Source organism: Castor canadensis, chromosome 3 (assembly GCF_047511655.1).
Source record: "Castor canadensis chromosome 3, mCasCan1.hap1v2, whole genome shotgun sequence".
Taxonomy (NCBI): domain Eukaryota; kingdom Metazoa; phylum Chordata; class Mammalia; order Rodentia; family Castoridae; genus Castor; species Castor canadensis.
The window spans coordinates 43,864,632-43,880,281 of NC_133388.1; the positions used below are offsets into that span (position 1 = coordinate 43,864,632).

At 39.3% G+C, this 15,650-nt stretch overlaps 2 pseudogenes; one reads left to right on the plus strand and one right to left on the minus strand.

The window, feature by feature from the left end:
- Window positions 1-1,183: 1,183 nt before the first annotated feature.
- LOC109682907 (small ribosomal subunit protein eS19 pseudogene) lies at window positions 1,184-1,627 on the minus strand (annotated as a pseudogene).
- Window positions 1,628-9,780: 8,153 nt separating this feature from the next.
- Window positions 9,781-9,880, plus strand: LOC141421809 (small nucleolar RNA SNORA40; annotated as a pseudogene).
- The last annotated feature ends 5,770 nt before the right edge of the window (window positions 9,881-15,650 follow it).

Consider the following 15,650-nt stretch of genomic DNA (forward strand, 5'->3'; position numbering starts at 1 on the left):
ACTTGCTTCTCTCATCCAATAGAATCTCAACTCACTTCTCTTCTTTATGACTAAGACAATCCTTCCATGGCTAAGAAAACCCATCTCCTAAGGGCTGAAAAACGGACTCTTAAAACATCCTGTATTCTTACAAATTTATGTGTTTTAAATTTGGACCTCAACTTTTGAAATTTAAAGGCCAAAATTTTGGCTCTTTCATTTCTTTACACTTAACACCATAAATGCCAGTCTTCTTAAAGATAGGAGAACCACTTGGTAAGTGAAATTACATAATAAAAATTTTAAAACACAGTCAAAATCACGCTAGATTTCTAGTGCACTTACGAAGGGAGAGGAAAGAGCCATTGGAGTGGAAAGACCGGAAATGCCAAGAAAGGCAGGAATAGACAGTGTTGGATAAGAGGTAGTTGCAGTATGGTAAGCGCAGGCAAGTTTTTACCTTGGAGAAAGAACGATTTTCAGTCTTGGAAACTTAAGTTGAAGCAAGGAGAATGATGCAAAGGACTTATGGCTGGAAGAGGGAGATTGAGGGAGCTCAGGTGCACTGTGTGGTCTTGAGTTCTCTATAATGCAGGACACAAGTAAGTTGCCAACAAGGAAGGAAGCAGAGGTGAGGTTGAGAACATAGGAAAGTGAAAAAGATTTTAAGCTGTCTCTTTTAGGAAAGTGCAAGAGAATGGAAGGGATAAACAGATGAAAGGATTTTCTAGCCAGCAGTGCAGGTCCTCCTGGAATTAGACCACAGGAGCAGAGCAGGTGAGGCAACCATTTAGGAGCAGGTAACGGAAGCAGATATGACTTGAATTGTAGGTCACTGCATCCTTGAAATAGCTAGCCACAGGGGTCAGGAGGTTTGGAGGGGTAAGTGGAGTCACGGTGGGAATAAGAAGGGACAGGCTGAATACTGAGGAGCCCAGAGCCTGGAAACCTTGAGGACAAGGTGGTCTGGGAGAATCTGAGCTCTCAGGGCAGTGTATGCATAAAAGAGGGTGAGGACACAGGAAGGGCAGGACCAAGCAATTGCATTTACAGTGATCTTGCTAAGGTAATTTGATATTGCTCTTCGGACTTGGTAGTTGCCATAATTGTGATTCAGATGTCACCATCTACATTGACTGAATTCATTTCCAGAATCAGGTTAGACAAACGTATCTTTTTTTTTTTTTTTTTAGTGAATGACGCAATTTATTAACCCAGGATCCTTTGTACTAATGCTTCTTGTTGGCATCTGCCACCTGTCCAGCGATTCTGTCTAAATCTCTCTGTCCCTGAGGTGTCAGCTTGCAGCCCCCATCTTGGTCCTTTTCCACCATTTTCAGCCCCTCTAGGGCTTGGAGGACATGATGGGCCACACTCTTGCAGCCTCTACTGAAGTGGCTGGGCATGACACCATTTCTCTTTTGTCACCCTTGGTCATGGCACCGCCCAAGAGGTACTTGTGCCATGCTGTGGAAGCAGCTCGTGTGTAGAACCAGTTCTCATCATAGGGAGCAAGCTCTTCATACTTGACCAGCTTGACTGGGTCCACCCATTCGGGAACTTTCAGCTTCCCAGACTTTTTGAAAAAGGCTGCAAAAGCTCTGACGAACTCCTGCTGGTTTACCTCTTTTACGGTAACTCCTGGCATCGTGGTCTCCACGATGCAGGCCAGGGGAAAGGAAGACAAATGTATCTTGTACACACTGCCCGGAAGTTACCATGTGGGTTCTCTGACCCTTGGCCTATGACCACATTCTGTTGACTGTCAACACTCTGGCTATCACCAAGAAATGAGAGTGAGGAAGGGCCAAGAGCTGCAGCCATGGCTGAGTGGGTCTCCATCACCATGGAGACTTTTTTTTGGTTGAAATAGTTATTGCCTGTCTGTTAAAGAGGGTGAAAACAAAAAAGATATTTTAATAATGATTTATTCATAATGCCTTTGAGCTACTGAGCATTTTATCTGACACAGGAAGAGACAAGTTTGGATTATTTTTATAGAACTTATCTTTGATTTTCATTAAATGTCTCCATCTCTGAGCATGGTGTCTACGTAGATTTCCTAAGCCTCTAAATTTAAATACTTCTGTACATTCAAATGTGATATAGATTGTGGTAATCAAAACATACAAGTTTTTTTTTTTTTAAGGCACTAGGTAATAAATAGCGTTATGTTGTGATTTAACTCTTACAACATGGCGGATGGACAAAAGGAGGAACAGAGCTAATCAAGTGGAATTTTGGAAGGTAGAAGGCAAGGCCTGGGTTCTGGTCCTGCTGTTTAGTGGTTAACATTCCAGCAGTACTGTAGAGACTCATTGGCCAAGATCTGGAAAACCATAGGGCCATGGTTGTCTGTCTCCTGCTGCAGGTTGCCCCTAAACTGTCCATACACATACAAGCATGGCATGTCTTTTAGAGACCTAAGGCAAGGGGGAACTTAGTCCCAGGAAAAGGAGTCTGGAGACCAGGCAAAAAAATAGGTCAAAATGATTCTCTTGTTGTTCAAAACTCTTTATGTGTGAATATTGCATTGACTTTCTTTCTCCTCAATAGTAAATCCAGCCTGTTTTTTTTTTTAAGGCACTTTTAGCAGTCATTCAAAAGATAGTACTAAAATGTATAATCTCATTTTTTAAAATACACAGTTGGGGGCTGGAGATGTAGTTGAGTGGTAGATTGCTTGCCTGGCGTTTGGAAGGCCCTGGATTTGATTCACCAAGAAGGGGTGGGGGGACCCACAATTATAGAAATAATACTAAAAATCTCCAACAAAATACTCACCCTGGGGAGCCAAGTAAGCTTAGAGAAGGATACATGCAGAGACTAAGGAATGCATCCTAGTAGTTCCTCTCTGTTTTTGCAAAGGAAAGCCTAGGCTAGCTCTCGTCAAGTATGGGCCTTTGACCATCTGGAGAACTTGCTAAAGATGAAGGTTCTTAGACCTCAACCATCCTATACTGGCTTGGAAGCTGACCATGGGGTGCTATAATCTGCATATTAAATATGCTGCCTGGTGTGACTAAGAGACCCTAAAGCTGGAGACCTTCTGGCCCAAGAAACAGCTGGCTACAAGACCACCAAACTGCCAGAGGAGACCTGGACTTTTAGGCCTAGGAGTTCCTGGTTCAGTCTTCTCTGCAACAGAGAGACACGAGCTGGCAGAGTGACTCGAGTGCTAGAGCACCCGCCTAGCTAAGTCTGAGGCCCTGAGTTCACACCCCAGTGCCAGAGAGAGGGAGAGGGAGAGAGAATAAATGCTGGAGATTCAGCCACTGGTAAATAAATCAGTGCTAACAAACTTTTTCAATAAGTGATACTTATATCTAATTGAAGGCATTCATTTAAAAATCAGAGTCCATTCATCTTTTTATTATCCATGAAGATAGAAAACTGGCTAAAAGTCTGTAAGTTCTCAAATATGAGTTAGGGATAGGATTCAGTGGCAAAACATTTGCCTAGCATGCTTGAGACCCTGGGCTTAATCCTCAGCACCAGAAAACAAAAATCTTTACACAGTAGTTGTCTTAGTACATTCAGAATGCTATGATGAAATACCATTAACTGGGTGCTTAGAAATGACAGAATCTTACTTCTCACAGGTCTGGAAGCTGGAAAGTTCCATATCCAGAGCCTGTTCCTCTTATAACCTCACATGGTAGAAATGGTGAGGGATCCCCCAGAGACCTCTTTTATAAGGGCTCTAATCTCATTCATGAGGGCCCCATCCTCCTTCATGATCTAATCACTGCACAAAGGCTCCTTTTCAGGAGGGCTGGCAAAGTGGCTCAAGTGGGACAGTGCCTACCTGGCAAGCGTCAAGCTGTGAGTTCAAACCCTAGTATCACCAAAAACACAAAACAAAACAAAAAAACCCAAAATTCCTCTTCTTAATATCACAATCACCTTGAGAGTTAAGTCTCAATGCTTTGGAAGTTAGGTCCCAATAAATTTGGGGCAGGGGAAGGCATGGCAAACATTCAAGCCATAACAGTAATAAAAAGCTCCCAAGAATTATGAGACAATAAAGTTGCTTTCTTTTTACCAGGCTAAGTAACTTCAGTTCTTCATCAAGTACTCGTTTGCTTTAGCCAAAATAATAGAATACAATTTTTCAAAGCTGTGGTTTATTTAAAGAATAATTCCCAAATAAGGAGGACTTCATGGCTATCAAAAAACAAAACATCTGCTTTGCCTCTGAGTATCTTTTTTCCATTTGACACAAGCAAACTGGACAACTAAAAAGGGAAATGTAAGTTTTAAAATACTGATTTGCAATATGAATATATTTCTGAGGTAGAATAAAATTTTGGGTTTATTGACTCATTTCTTTTTTTTGGCAGGTACTGGGGTCTGAACTCAGGGCCTTGTGCTTGCTCTATCACTTGAGTCACTCCACCAGCCACAACTTTTTCTTATACCATTCTCCTTAGATATATTTTATAAACCTTTAAATGCCCTAACCTCCTTATTTCATGCTCCACCTCTCACTGAACCAATTTCTCTGTTCTTTATTCTCATTTTTAAAAAGCAATCTGCATTCCCCGTCCACAGTACATACTTTCAATTTAATCCTCAACCCATTACTAAAATTTTGACTTGATGAAGATAATGACCTCCTAATTGCCAGACTGTCAAGATAATTTTCCATCTTTATCATGTGATACTAGTGTGTGTGATGACACTATTCATCATTCCCTCTTCAAAGTTGTGTTCGCTCAGCTCTGTGACACTTCATTTTCTGGATCTTCCTCCTACATTTCATATAACTATCCATAGTTATCAATAGTTCTCCAAGGCTCCTATTTCCCTGCCAGATTCTCCCTAAATTTGATGCTCCATCCTCAGTGCCTTGCTCTAACCCATACACTGCCTTAGTAATCCTCTCATGTGTCCTGGTCTCAACAACCTTGTCTTTGTAATTTTTATGCAGCAGTCCCTGAGAGTCTGACTAGTGTAGTGGTTCAGATCCATGGCGTCAGGCCATGGATTCTAACAATGGCCTCGCCACTCACCAGCCCCATGATCTCAGGCAAGTTACCCATCATCCGTGTGCCCTCATTTCCTCTTCTGATAAATTAATACCACTAGAACTTCTGCTTCTGGCTGTGTGACAGGTCAGATATTTTCTTACTTCTTCTGGATAAATTACTGCAAAAATAATTTTTAATGCATTCCTGTGCTCACGAGAAAATAGGAGAGTCTTCAAGGGGAAAAAGAAAACACTGAGCTGAAACCAGAGCAAGAAGCAATACTTTACAGCAAACAGAACAGAGACTGGTGAAGTAAGCTTACCTGGTTACTCTTATAAACAAAAGACTGAACTTGGCACTTAACCTGAGACTCCAGGGACTTTTTTTTTTTTTTTTTTTTAATTTTTTTTTTTTCATTTTTCTTTTATTATTCATATGTGCATACAAGGCTTGGTTTATTTCTCCCCCCTGCCCCCACCCCCTCCCTTACCACCCACTCCACCCCCTCCCGCTCCCCCCCTCAATACCCAGCAGAAACTATTTTGCCCTTATCTCTAATTTTGTTGTAGAGAGAGTATAAGCAATAATAGGAAGGAACAAGGGGTTTTGCTGGTTGAGATAAGGATAGCTATACAGGGCATTGACTCACATTGATTTCCTGTGCGTGGGTGTTACCTTCTAGGTTAATTCTTTTTAATCTAACCTTTTCTCTAGTTCCTGGTCCCCTTTTCCTATTGGCCTCAGTTGCTTTAAGGTATCTGCTTTAGTTTCTCTGCATTAAGGGCAACAAATGCTAGCTAATTTTTTAGGTGTTTTACCTATCCTCACCCCTCCCTTGTGTGCTCTCGCTTTTATCATGTGCTCATAGTCCAATCCCCTGTTGTGTTTGCCCTTGATCTAATGTCCACATATGAGGGAGAACATACGATTTTTGGTCTTTTGAGCCAGGCTAACCTCACTCAGAATGATGTTCTCCAATTCCATCCATTTACCAGCGAATGATAACATTTCATTCTTCTTCATGGCTGCATAAAATTCCATTGTGTATAGATACCACATTTTCTTAATCCATTCGTCAGTGCTGGGGCATCTTGGCTGTTTCCATAACTTGGCTATTGTGAATAGTGCCGCAATAAACATGGATGTGCAGGTGCCTCTGGAGTAACAGTCTTTTGGGTATATCCCCAAGAGTGGTATTGCTGGATCAAATGGTAGATCGATGTCCAGCTTTTTAAGTAGCCTCCAAATTTTTTTCCAGAGTGGTTGTACTAGTCTACATTCCCACCAACAGTGTAAGAGGGTTCCTTTTTCCCCGCATCCTCGCCAACACCTGTTGTTGGTGGTGTTGCTGATGATGGCTATTCTAACAGGGGTGAGGTGGAATCTTAGTGTGGTTTTAATTTGCATTTCCTTTATTGCTAGAGATGGTGAGCATTTTTTCATGTGTTTTCTGGCCATTTGAATTTCTTCTTTTGAGAAAGTTCTGTTTAGTTCACATGCCCATTTCTTTATTGGTTCATTAGTTTTGGGAGAATTTAGTTTTTTAAGTTCCCTGTATATTCTGGTTATCAGTCCTTTGTCTGATGTATAGTTGGCAAATATTTTCTCCCACTCTGTGGGTGTTCTCTTCAGTTTAGAGACCATTTCTTTTGATGAACAGAAGCTTTTTAGTTTTATGAGGTCCCATTTATCTATGCTATCTCTTAGTTGCTGTGCTGCTGGGGTTTCATTGAGAAAGTTCTTACCTATACCTACTAACTCCAGAGTAGTTCCTACTCTTTCTTGTATCAACTTAAGAGTTTGGGGTCTGATATTAAGATCCTTGATCCATTTTGAGTTAATCTTGGTATAGGGTGATATACATGGATCTAGTTTCAGTTTTTTGCAGACTGCTAACCAGTTTTCCCAGCAGTTTTTGTTGAAGAGGCTGCTATTTCTCCATCGTATATTTTTAGCTCCTTTGTCAAAGATAAGTTGCTTATAGTTGTGTGGCTTCATATCTGGATCCTCTATTCTGTTCCACTGGTCTTCATGTCTGTTTTTGTGCCAGTACCATGCTGTTTTTATTATTATTGCTTTGTAATATAGTTTGAAGTCAGGTATTGTGATACCTCCTGCATTGTTCTTTTGACTGAGTATTGCCTTGGCTATTTGTGGCCTCTTGTGTTTCCATATAAATTTAACAGTAGATTTTTCAATCTCTTTGATGAATGTCATTGGAATTTTGATGGGAATTGCATTAAACATGTAGGTTACTTTTGGGAGTATAGACATTTTTACTATGTTGATTCTACCAATCCATGAGCATGGGAGATCTCTCCACTTTCTATAGTCTTCCTCAATCTCTTTCTTCAGAAGTGTATAGTTTTCCTTGTAGAGGTCTTTCACATCTTTTGTTAGGTTTACACCTAGGTATTTGATTTTTTTTGAGGCTATTGTAAATGGAATTGTTTTCATACATTCTTTTTCCGTTTGCTCATTGTTAGTGTATAGAAATGCTAATGATTTTTCTATGTTGATTTTATATCCTGCTACCTTGCTATAGCTATTGATGATGTCTAGAAGCTTCTGAGTAGAGTTTTTTGACTCCAGGGACTTTAGAAGTGCCAAAAGAAGAGTATTCCTGGCTCACAGCAAAAGCAAACATAAACTCTCTAAAGGAAAGCATCCCAAATTAGGCTCACAGATTCGGTTCAAGAAAATTTGAGTTCCCAATAAAAATCACCAAATACAAGCACTCAGGAGGCTGAGGCAGGAAGATTTCAAGTGTGAAGCCAATCTGGGCTACACAGGGAGACCCAGTCTCAAAAAATCAAAAAGCAAAAATACCCCACCAACTATAACAAAGATAAAAACCACCAGAAGTGAGGGTTAAAAACAACAAATAGAGACTGATGTCGAATTTCAAATATTGACATGATCAGATACAGATTATAAAATAATTATTCTAGAAACATTTAATGAAATAGAAAAACTGACCAAAAAGAAGAGACTACCAAAACATATCTTGGCAGACACAAAACTTTCAGAAATGAAAAAGAAATAAAAAGGGGAAATTAAAACCTCAGGGGTGCTAGTGAGGTGGCTCAAGTGGTAGAGCACCTGCCTAGTGTACCATCAAAAAAATTCAAAAACCAACTTGGGATGGAGCCATGACCTGGCCTAGACTTAGCTCTTCCATCTTGGCACAACCCTGAACCCTGAACCCCACACCTGCCTTACTTTATTTCCTGGAGTCACCCAGACTGTAAAAATTGCTAGGGATACCCTGCTCATTTTATTAAAAGTTGATATCAGAGAAAAATATATAAATCCACCAAAGAACAAAGAGATTCTGACTTTACAAGCCTGAGGAGTCATTCTACATCTTTCATTTTCTTCTCAGAAGCCATTAACTCCAGTTATGGAGGCCCAGAAACATCACAGAGAAATTTAACTCTAATTCTATGAAGTGTAGTTTTACAAGTGAATTATACTTGTAAATATAAGAGATTTTCCACAACAAAGGGTAATAGAGTGATTTGAATATAGAGTGACATATATATGTGTGTATAATTTTGTTCACAATGTTTTGTTTTGTGTCTGTGGTGATGAAAGAAGACAAATTGTATCTTTTGATTGATTTGCTCATATTTAATTGCAAACGGTATGATTTTCTAGACATAGTCTCTAAATGAAAGACAGATAGTTTAGTTTTAAAATGCAACACAGAAAGTTTCTGGTGATGGGCAACTAGTTCAAGTTTACAGACAGAAGACCTTCAGTTAACCATGTCTAGTAAATGGTGTGTACAGTTAGCAAGAGAGGCAATATGCCAATTAAGCCACAAGAAATTAAGAGATGAATCAACTATTTGAAACATTTGCTGAAGGCAAAAGCATTTACAATTTGTGAAACTTCAACAAAACTCATTCCATATAAATCTTTAATTTTTTGGAAGTACTGAAGTTTGAACTCAGGGCCTCACACTTGATAGGCAGGTACCAAGCTCCCAGAACTTCCTACTTTAATTATTTTTCAGGTTGGGTCTCTTGTTTTTTGCCCCTAGACCATGATCCTACAATTTATACCTCCCTCATAGCTAGAATGACAGATATATACCACCCACCCAACTTTTATGTTGAGATGCAGTCTCACTAATTTTTTTGCCTGGATGGACTGGCCTTGAACCAAAATCCTCCTGATCTCCACTTCCCAAGTAGCTAGGGTGACAGGCATGATCTAGTACACTGGCCTAATTTAAAATCTTATGTACTGTAAGTATTTCAGTTTCAACAAATACTATGGGCAGTCCCTTCTCTCAAGTAGTCAAGTGAAATTAACATGGCACACTTAATTAGGTACTAGAGTGATAAGGTGTTTAAAACCATCCTGTATTTGGAATTATCACAATGAATACTCCCTGTACAATGAATGCATCTTAATAAAAAATTTTAAAAAATAGAATAAAATAATAAACCATTTTGTAGAAAGTGCAATTATATGAAGGTTTTCTTTTTTATTTATTTTAAATAAAATAAGACTTTTCAAACCTCTCATTAAAGTACTTGAAAGAATATTAGACTGGTGCATACACAAATATTGTCCTAATGGAATAATCTGTAATTAGCCTAATGATCAGGCTTTGTTGCTTGTAATCAAAAGCAAATTAATGATGCAATTTGATTCTGTGGTGTTTAGCACTTGGGGAAAATTAGCCTCCTTGAAAATTCAGAGATTTTTTTTAATACCTTTTCAGAAGTGCACCAACTTCTTTCAAGCCATTAGGTTAATATGACATTAAATTATGATCAAACAGCATTTGTGAGACCTACATGAGTTAATATACTGCATTCCTGACTTACGGACCAGTGCAAAAAATAAATCCTCTTTTTCAACTGAGAGCTCATTGTTCAGGATGAGTTTTGATACATTTAAGAAGGAATAAGCTACCTAAGAAATAAAAAAAAAAATACTCCCAAAGATGCTATGTGGAATCCTGATAACCTAGGAGACACACAGGGCACAAATCGATGGTTATGTCACTTCTGGGTAATTAAGAGGCCATCACACATTCCTTTCTGTGACAGGAACAGAGGGGGATTCAACCCCAAGAAGGAAACCCATGTTATACCACTTTTCCCAAGTGTGTTCCCCTGGCTAGGGAGCAGGGCATGTAGCACTCAGGCAGAACATCATGGTCTCACTTACCTGAGCTCTCAGAAAATCAAGTTTGGGCTGTGAGAATGGTTAAGAAGTGATATGGGAAATCCTTGAGAGGAGCAATTTATATAGCAGGAAAATCCAAAGCTCAGTATAAAGTTTCTTCAGATCTTTAAACACAATCCAGTGATTCTGGAGCCAACCAACAGCTGGAGCTCTGAAAATACTATGCAGGTATTTCAGCAGCTGCTCACATAGAGGGCTCCTGAGTTCGGAGTTCAAGTCCTGGGTTGGAGGAGTGGCTCAGGTGGTAGAGCACCTACCTGCTTAGTAAATGTGAAGCCCTAAGTTCAAACTCCAGTACTGCCAAAAAAGAAAAAGAAAAAAAGAGTTCAGAGTTAGAGTCCTGTAAGGATTGAGTGGTATGACAAATGCTTCCCTTATTCCATTAAACTTCAAAAGTGCCACACTTTAGAAATAAGAAGCACTTATCAGAACTAAGGGATTTGTCTGAACATAAAGACAACACCAAAAAGATCCACCCTAACAAAGCCTAGTGTCTGTCTCTACAAGCACAAGATGCTCTGTCAATAATTTAAGTGTCTCCTAGAACAAAACTCAACACTCTTCAGAGTGGAGTAATAGAGCCCAGAGACTCTAATGTGTTATCACACAACAAAAAGTTACCAGATAAAAAACAAGAAAACAAAATCCATAGTCAACAGAAAAATAAATAACTCAATAGAAACAGGACCATACTGATGGGGTCATAATGGGGTCATCCTGAGATCTCCAGTGTTAGAATTATCAAAGACTTCAAGATAGCTAGATAAATATGTTAAATCTGTAGTATAAATAGTTACACTATAGTCTGGAACTGCTATAGTTTATGTGCCCCAAAGGCTCTATGCCAGGATGGCACTACTGGGAGGTTGTAGAACAAGAAATAGGGACTAGTGGGAAGTCTTAAGGTCATTGAGATTATGCCAAAAAAATCTCTTCCTCCTCTTGGCTTCCTAGCCATGAGATTTTGCTCTGTCATACACTCCCAGAATGATGTGTCACTATAGACCCAAAGTGACAGGGACATGGATTGAAACCCCTAAAACAGCTGAAATAAATGTTTTCTCTTTCTAAATTTATTAACTCAGGTATTTGCTATGGTGACAAAAAGATGATGAACAAAATCTTTAGTATCTATATGATAGTATAAATCTATAGGTCTGGGCTGGAGATGTGGCTCAAGTGTTAGAATGCCTACCTAGCAAGCACAAGGCTCTGGGATTCTACCTTACCCCGGTCAAAATGGCTAACATTAATAACACAAACAACAACAATGCTGGCGAGGATGTGGGAAAAAAGGAACTCTTAGACACTGTTGGTGGGAATGTAAATTAGTGCTGCCTCTATGAAATGTGATATGGAGGTCCCTCAAAAAACTAAAAACAGAGCCAGGCACAGTGGCTCACACCTGTAATTCTAGCTACTCAGGAGGCACAGATCAGGAAGACTGCAGTTCAAAGCCAGCCTGAGCAAATAGTTCACAAACCCTATCTCATCTCAAAAATAACCAACACAAAATAGGGCTGGTGGAGTGGCTCAAGTGGTAGAGTGCCTGCCTAGCAAGTGTGAGGCCCTGAGTTCAAACCCCAATATCACCAAAAAAGAAAAAAAAAAAAATCTAGAAATAGAATTACCATACAGTGCAGTGACATGACTCCTGGCCATATATTTGAAGGAATGTGCTCCAGGATATGATAGAGCCATGTTTATTGCACCCATGTTTATTGCAGCACTATTTATAATAGTGAAGCTTTGGAAACAGCCAGGATGTCCCAGAACTGAGGAACAGATTAAGAAAATGTGGTATCTATACACAATGGAGTTTTATTTGGCCTTAAAGAAGAATGAAATTATGTTGTTTTCAGGAAAATGGATGGAACTGGAAAATATAATGTAAGTGAAGTAAGCCAGGATCAAAAGGTCAAAGGTCAAATTTTTCCATCATAGTGGAAGCTAGACCTATTAGCTAAATGTATATATAGATACATATGTACATAGTAAGAGAGAGAACAAAATTATATTAATGAGTCGGTCTAAGGGATGTGGAAAGCAGAAAGAAAATGTTAGAGAATAAAAAAATATTGAAACAACCCATTTATATATGAATATAATATAATGTACTCTAAGCTGTTGAATATTAGGGGATCATGGTGATAAAGAAAGAGTAAGTAACAGGGTGTTAATTTGGCTAAAGCACAATATATACAGGCCTGAAGTGCCAAGATGAAATCCCCCTGGACCATCAATATATACTTAAAAAAAATGAAGGACAGCCAGGCACTAGTAGCTTACACCTGTAACCCTAGTTACTCAGGAGGCAGAGATCAGGAGGATCATGGTTCAAAGCCAGCCTGGGCAAATTGTTCAAGAGACCCTATCTCGAAAAAACACTTCACAAAAAAGGGTGGTGGAGTGGCTCAAGGTGAAGGCTCTGAGTTCGAGTCCCAGTACCACACACAAAAAAAAGAGAAAAAAATGAAGGGCAGGAGGGTAAATAGGTCTTTTTAGGGGTGAGTACCAGTGGGAGGGAAATGAACATAAAGGGTGAATGAGGGTAGATATGGTAGATGTAGTTTACATTCATATATGAAAATAGAAGAATGAAACCTGTTGAAATTGTTCTAAGAAGGGTGAAAGAGGGGAGAGGGAGAACGGTGGAGGAGGTAAATCTAAGATGTATTGTAAGTACATATGTAAGTATCACAATGTATTCCTCTATGTAACTATTATATGCTAATCAAATTTTTTAAGAAGCACAAGACACTGGGTTCAAACTCCAGTACTGCCAACAACAACAACAAAGCCTATAGTGTCTATACAATATGACCTATAATATAAATCTAGGGAATATATAGAAAAATGATTAGAAGGTAAAGAAATGGGGACTTTTAGTGAAGATATGAAAAACATGAAAAAGAACCAAGGAGAAATCTTAGAACTAAAAAATTATACGTCTAAAGTTTAAAAGTTCTTGGATATGATTTAACAGCAGCTTGAATGCAAGAAAGGATGGTGACCTTGAAGATAATCCAATCTGGAGACCAGAAGATTATTGGGGAAATATGGCTCAACCATCTGTTGGGCTGTACTAAGCAGCGAACAGACATATAACTGACATCTTGGAAAGAGAAGCCAGTGAGACAAGCCCAGAAAAACACATATGATATGCTAGAAAAATAAAGCACACTAAGAACATTCTATCAAACTGCTGAAAAACAAAACTAAAGAAAAATTAAAAGCAGCCAAAGAGGGGCTGAGGGCGTAGCTCATGATAGAGAACATGGTTAGCACCACAGGCCCCTGGGTTCAATCCCCAGCAGCAAAAAAAATTAAAATAAAAAGAGAATGCAGCCCTCCATTGTCTTAAGAATGAAAATCAACTTCTCCACAGGAACGATGACACTGAAGACAATGGAACAATCTTTAAAGTGTTGAAAGAAAAAAAGCTTTCTAGCTAGAATTCTAAATCCAGCAAAAACATCATTCAAAATGAAGGTGAAATAAATACATTTTTCAGACAAACAAAACTTGATAGAATTGGTCTCCAACAGAACTGAGCTTCAAGAAATTAATATTAAAGGAGCTCTTCAGAGGGAAAGAAAATGATTCCAGATGAAAGCAAAGATCTACACAAAGGAATAGAGCAGAGGATAAGGTATATATGTGGGTAACTGTAAGACTATTCTTGTTTTCTTTGTTTAAAGCAAGAATTAAAATGGGTGAAATTGTACAGAATTAAGGATATGCATTTCATTTACCACTAACTTATTCCAGATAGAATTTTTTTCTAAGTAAATAAATCTCAACTTTATTTGGCTGATACATTTTGAGACCAATGAGTATAAACCCAAATTTGTAAATCAAACCTATTTAAAGTCAATAGGGCAAGCAGCTTTAGGAAAGAAACCAACAGTGAAACCTATAAAATCAAGACTTTCCTATTGGTCTTTGAGTTTGGCTTTTATTAAAGTAGTCACACCTAGAGTACATGTCCATTTCATAAAGATAGTCCAAATTCCTCCTGGCAACCCATCTGTTTCAAACTGTATCAGGAAACCAAACTCCTGCACCAGGTGGTACAGGCTGCCTGCTGGGAGTTTCCACCCATTTTGACTAAGAACTCATTCAAGCTCCACTAGATGGCATTCCTTCCCTGACCTGGACCCTTCCCTACAACACTGGGCTATGGAGACAGTTGCACCCTACCAGACCAAGATGTTCTTACACGGTAGTGCACACAAATGTAGGAGAAGACATGTGGCAACAACTGGCTCAGTGCCCCTGGGTCTCCAGATCCACTGGCTGCTGCTTCCTAGCCCCAGATGGTACCCACACCCTAGCTGGGCACGTTTTATTCCAAAGTAGGGAAACCTGGCTTTGAAGTTGCCGCACAAAGGTTCATCAGCCAAGGCTCACTATAAAGTCAAGGGAAGAAACTCTGGTATATGCTAGGAAAGGACCTCCTGATAGACAATGGAGGGCTGGGAGAAGTGTAGGGTTCTGCCTCCTAGAATTCAAGTCCAAATGGCTCAGCTCAGACTTGCACACCTTTCTCCACAAAGTGTGCTGTCTAGCAGGATCATCACGTGCCCAGGGACAGGATGACCAGGTCTGTGGAGTCTAAAACTCCATTTTATGGCTCACCAAGAGCTGCATACTGGGTATGATAAAAATTTCAGAGTGCCTCCCCAAAGTCATATCTAGATCTAAAGACGCTGCAAAACCTCTGCCTGGGGCCACAGTTTCACTCTATAGGGCTGTCAATCCTTAGCCGGCATCATACATTCCTCCATCCTAGACACCTAGGGCCCCTGTTTGGCCCAGAGGGGAAGGAGTGGTGCACAGAAGTATGAAATTAGAACCCAGGAAACTCATGTTAAAAATCTGTGACAGTTAAGAAAATTCACCAAGGGGTAAATTCTGCCACAGATGTGCCAGAAGAGACCACTGTTGCTACAACAGGTGAGTAAGGGAAGTGAAATGGAACACATAGAGAGAAAAGAAGACAGAAGATAGTTCAAACAACAAGGGACAAAGACAGGAAATACGTGAGATAAGACTCAAAGGTGAGGTTAAAGGCTATGGAAACAGTTCAGATGTCCTACAACTGATGAATGGAATATATACACATGTACAGATGGAACTGGAGATCATCATGTTAAGTAAAGTAAGCCAGGTTCAGAGAGACAAAAGTCACATTTATATGTGGACGACAGATCCAAAAAATAAATGTATACACAAATACAAGCATGATTATACATATACATATTTTATATATACATATAATGTTTCCAATAGTGGAACTGTTTGAGACTAGAGGGAGGAAGGAGAAAAAGAGAGTGATAGAGTGAACAATATTGAAATATATCACATTTGTATAGGAGGAAGGCACAAAGAAATGCACAGAAAGTTGAATAATAGGGAGTGGAGGGAAAGGGTAAGGAAGAATAATACAGGGAGTTAGATTGATTAAAGTATAATATATTCACAGAT